The sequence below is a fragment of the Bos mutus genome, chromosome 8 (assembly GCF_027580195.1).
Source record: "Bos mutus isolate GX-2022 chromosome 8, NWIPB_WYAK_1.1, whole genome shotgun sequence".
In the NCBI taxonomy this organism is placed as follows: domain Eukaryota; kingdom Metazoa; phylum Chordata; class Mammalia; order Artiodactyla; family Bovidae; genus Bos; species Bos mutus.
Genome location: NC_091624.1, coordinates 69984967 through 69990412, shown reverse-complemented (window position 1 = coordinate 69990412; position 5446 = coordinate 69984967). Strand labels below are relative to the sequence as shown.

The following is a 5446-nucleotide window of genomic DNA, read 5'->3' as shown; positions in this document are numbered from 1 at the left end:
TCAATCACTCTGCCTAGTGAACTCTCTAATCTTTTATCCTGCTTTATTCTCTTCATAGCTGTTGCTGTTGTTAGTGTTATACTTAAGTTGATTTACTTGGCTTATTATCTGTTTACCCAGTTAGAGAGTACCTTCCATGAGGACAGGCACATTGTTGGGTCTTATTCACTGCTGCATCCCCATTACCCAGAACAGTGGCTGGCACACAGTAGGGGCCCAATATTTGTGGGACGAATGAGTGAATGAATGTGGGAGTGCTGAATGCTGAGGCAACTTGAAGAGTGGTCAGACACTTTCCCTTATCTTGCTGTATAAGCTAGCTAGCAGGAAAGCAAAGTGTGTGGATGCTGAGAGAGCCTGCAAAGCCAGGCAGGACCTCAGAAGCTCTTGGTTTTCCTTGGAAGGCCATTCTCTACAAGCGATGATATGGAGCTTCCTGTGCATCGCTTCCTGAAGAAGAATCTGTTGCCCCTCTCTTTAACTGCTGTTAAAAGTAGACTCTCTTAACACCCTTGTGCCTGCTTTCCCAAGTCCTGCCTTGTACACGCTACCCGACTCTATTCCTGGCCCTGTTTTCTTTTGATCTCATGGCTGAGGTCCAGAGGTGCCCTACCTGCCAGCATTACCAGTTGGTTTTCCCCTTACCCTGTTGATTATGTACGGATGGTGGCTTAATACACGTGCATCTCTGAAAGAGATAGCTTCAGCCGTATTTCTCAACTTGTATTGCAAAATATAAAATCTTGTGGTTATTGTTGTTCAGTTGTTAATTTATGTCCGACTCTTTGTGACCCCATGGACTGCAGTGCACCAAGCTTTCCTGTCCTTCACTATCTCCCTGAGTTTGTTCGACCTCATGTCCATTGAGTCGTGATGCCATCCAACCATCTCATCCTCTGTCACCCCCTTCTCCTCCTCCTGTCCGTCTTTCCCAGCATCGGGGTCTTTTACAGTGAGTTGGCTCTTTGCATCAGGTGGCCAAAGTATTGGAGCTTCAGCATCAGTCCTTCCAGTGCCTATTCAGGGTTTATTTCCTTTAGGATTGACTGGTTTGATCTCCTTGCTGTCCAAAGGACTCTCAAGAGTCTTCTCCAGTACCGCAGTTGGAAAGCATCAGTTCTTCAGCCTTCTCCTCTGTCCATGGAATTCTCCAGGCAAGAATATTGGAGTGGGTAGCCATTCCCTTCTTTAAGAGATCTTCCTGACCCAGAGATTGAACCCAGGTCTCCTACATTGCAGGAAGATTCTTTACCATCTGAACCACCAGGGAGGCTGCTTGTGGTTATTAGTAGAAATTTTGTGGAAAAATATTTCTATGGTCAAATGAGGGTGGGAAATAGAGTTAATTGAAGCCATTCCCATAAGTTGTTTCTAAACCTTTGGTGTACTGGTGTGCATTTGAATATCTGAGACAGGGCCATGATACACAGTGATGTTTCCCTCAAAAGTATTTGACCATGGAAGCTTTCTCTCCTAAAATACACATTACCTCTTGCTTTCACTGAAACATAATCTAGGAAATATTGGTCTATAAACTGCAGGAGAATGCTATGTGGGGGTGGTAAGCCAGAGCTCATCTTACAATTGGGGGTTTTACCTTTGAAGACTGATCGTTCATCACCAGTTGGTTGGGGATTACCATGATGTGTGAGTTCATAGAACCAGGACCATGGCAATGCAGAAGGTGGAGAACCAAGGTTTTGAGGAAGGTGTAGAGGATTTAGATGGAGAAGGAGAAAAGAAAATTTCAAGTAGGGGCAAAACTGACAGGGAGATACATAACAGTGTTTTTGTTTTTTTAATTTTCTTTTCCTCAGATTTCTGAAAATTCAGTGGGACTTTTATTAATGGTTCCAATCCTGTTTTTTTGTTAATAAGTCAGTATTGGTTTGTATCCTCTGAAGTAGATACTAAAACATAACTCAGTGCACCAGGACTTTTTTAAGGGAAATGCCTGTGTGAGAGAAAATGGGGAGAAGCCTGGGAAAGTTATCAGACGTTATACAAGTCTGACCCCAAGTGAAGGAGCAAGGGAAGGGAAGTTGGGTAGAAGTGTTGTGAGCTTCTGCGAAGTCTAACGAAGGGTTAGCAATGCTATCAGGGAGGCCTGTGTCAGAGTCAGTCACTGAAGAGTCCACTGTCTCCCAGGACTGGGTCTGTCCAGATATTCCCACTGTGCCGAGTTAGTAGCTGGGAGCAGCCTGTGGGAAACATGGCCTTGGTGCAGATATGGTGATGGCTCCTTGATCAGTTAAACTCCCTGTGGTTGGCATTCTGCAAGACACATTCTCTTGACCACCACACTCAAGAAACAGAGCTTTAGGACTTCTTGGTGGTCTAGTGGTTAAGACTCCATGCTTCCAATGTAAGGGGCGTGAGTTTGATCCCTGGTCAGGGAACTAAGATCCCACATGGCCTTGCTGTGCAGCCTAGAAAAATATATAAATACAGTTTAAAAAAAAAAATTTTTTTTTTTTTGACTGACTCGATGGACGTGAGTCTGAGTGAACTCCGGGAGTTTGTGATGGACAGGGAGGCCTGGCGTGCTGCGATTCATGGGGTCGCAAAGAGTCGGACACGACTGAGAGACTGAACTGAACTGAACTAATGGTATGTTAATCATTCCTACCTAAGGAAGCCTCCATAAAAACCCATTCGGGCAGCCACCAGAGAACTTCCGGGATAGTGAGCACAGGGAGGCGCTAGAAGAGCGATGATGTCAGAGAGAGATGGAAGCTTCTCGCCTTTTCCCTGTGTGTCTGGTTTTGAGCATCTCTCTTACCTGGCTGTTCCTGAGTTATAGCCATTATAAGAAACAGGTCAGCAGGTGAATGGTGCTCTTGAGCACCTTTTGCGAGTACCACTCACACCTGTTCCAGGGACACTTTCTCCAAAGGATCAGCAAGCATCCAGTTCAATTTCAGATTCATGGGGTTGCTGCAGACCAGACACTGCTTGTCTCACTAAGAAGTTACAGGTTCCTCCTCTGACCACAATCCCTGCTTTTCTTGAGTCCTATCCAAGATAATGTGTTGTTTGCCTGTTACTCCATAAGTCCAATGTGGTGATCTTCCTGACCAGGGGTTGAACCCGCATGTCCTGCACTGGCAGGCAGATTCTTTACCACTGAGCCACAAGGGAAGCCTGCAGATGAAGAATCAGATGTCTGGTTCATCTGAAGAGAACAGTTGAGCATCACACACCAAAAGGCACATCGGGTTAAAAAACAAAAGCTGTAAAGTTTGGATCTTTTCCTGCGTTGGAAGCAAGAAAAATGGAAAATTGATCATCAAAGGTCCTTGCGGGAGACGGGTCTGGAACCCACCCCCAGGTGTCCATGACCCCCGTGGCTTTGCCCCGTCAGCGATGAAAGGGTTATCGGGCAGCCGCAGCCATCACCACGGAGTCACCTGCGATTCAGCCTGTGACTCGCTGTCGCACCACGCGGACCGCAAGCCATACCTGTTGAGCCCGGTGGAGCACCATCCGGCCGACCACCCCTACTACACTCAGCGGACCTCCTTCCAGGCCGAGTGTGTGGGCCCCTTCAGCGACCCGCTGGCCAGCAGCACCTTCCCGTGGTGGCACTACACCTCGCAGCAGGAGCTGAAGGACGAGTGTGCCCTGGTGCCCCGCACCCTGGCCACCAAGGCCAACCGCATCCCCGCCAACCTCCTGGACCAGTTTGAGAGGCAGCTACCTCTCAGCCGGGATGGCTACCACACTTTGCAGTACAAGCGCACGGCCGTGGAGCACCGCAGCGACGGCCCCGGCTGCATCCGCCACCTGGTCCACTCGGTCCAGAAGCTCTTCACCAAATCGCACTCCCTGGAGGGGCCGTCCAAGGGCAGCGTCAACGGAGGCAAGGCCAGCCCGGACGAGACGCAGACCGTGAGGTACGGCAAGCGCAGCAAAAGCAAGGAGCGGCGCCTGGAGCCCAAGCCGCGCAACAACACATCCCCTGGCTGGTGGAGTTCTGACGACAACCTCGACAGCAACATGTGTATCTACCACTCCCCCTCGGGTGTGATGACCATGGGCAGGTGACCCAACCGCTCGGCCTCTCAGTACTTTATGGAGGCCTACAACACCATCAGCGAGCAGGCAGTGAAGGCCTCCCGGAGTAACAACGACGTCAAGTACTCCACTTGCACCAACCTGCCCGTCACCCTAGACGCACCGCTGCTCAAGAAGAGTGCCTGGTCCTCCACGCTGACCGTGAGTCGAGCCCGAGAGGTTTACCAGAAAGCCTCGGTCAACATGGACCAGGCCATGGTGAAGTCAGAGTCGTGTCAACAAGAACATTCCTGCCAGTACCTTCAGGTCCCTCAGGATGAATGGACAGGGTACACCCCTAGAGGTAAAGATGATGAAATCCCCTGCCGAAGAATGCGGAGCAGCAGCTACATCAAGGGAGATGAAGACAGCGGTGACTCGGACACCAGCCCCAAGCCTTCTCCCAAAGTGGCTGCGCGAAGGGAAAGCTATCTCAAGGCGACTCAGCCATCCCTCACAGAACTCACCACTCTCAAGATTTCCAATGAGCACTCCCCCAAACTCCAGATCCGGAGTCACAGTTACCTGAGGGCGGTCAGTGAGGTCTCCATCAACCGAAGCCTCGACAGCCTTGACCCTGCGGGGCTGCTCACGTCTCCGAAGTTCTGCTCCAGGAACGAGAGCTACATGCGTGCCATGAGCACCATCAGCCAGGTGAGTGAGATGGAGGTGAACGGGCAGTTCGAGTCGGTGTGCGAGTCGGTGTTCAGCGAGCTGGAGTCGCAGGTGGTGGAGGCCCTGGACCTGCCGATGCCTGGCTGCTTCCGCATGCGGAGCCACAGCTACGTGCGAGCCATCGAGAAGGGCTGTTCGCAGGACGACGAGTGCGTGTCGCTGTGGTCCTCCTCCCCGCCGCACACCACCACCACTGTGAAGACCATCCAAAGCAGCACGGGTGAGTGTGCAGAGCCAGCCCCCGCGCACCACCCCTTGCCGCCCGGGCAGCGCCTCAACTGTGCCCAGACACTGCACGTGGTCCTCTCGCGGGTGTCACACAGTCTCCAGTCACCAGACCCCACCCACTCCCCGCGAGGCATCCCAGCCTCCGGCCACAGTCACGCGCCCCCTTCTTCCTCCATCTGCGTCTCCGGTATCACCAGAGGAAACTGCAACTCGGGGACCAAGGGAGACAGCACAGGGGGGAGATGTTCCCAAGATGCCCACACAGCATCCTAGGGCCAGTACTCTCATCCCACCCAACTCCCGCTCTCCATCAGCAGACCCTCCCGTTCAGGGCTATGACCCTCTCCACGAATCAGACACCCTGATTGTTGAGCATCGCAGAGCTGGAAAGCTTTTAAAATCCCAAGATATACACACAAAATGACTCTCCCAAAAGACCTGAACTATCATTGTGAGACAATAAGAAATGGATGATGCAGTAACACTG

At 51.3% G+C, this 5446-nt stretch overlaps 1 pseudogene; it reads left to right on the top strand.

The window, feature by feature from the left end:
- The first annotated feature begins 3366 nt into the window (after positions 1 to 3366).
- Positions 3367 to 5232, top strand: LOC138988846 (disks large-associated protein 1 pseudogene; annotated as a pseudogene).
- The last annotated feature ends 214 nt before the right edge of the window (positions 5233 to 5446 follow it).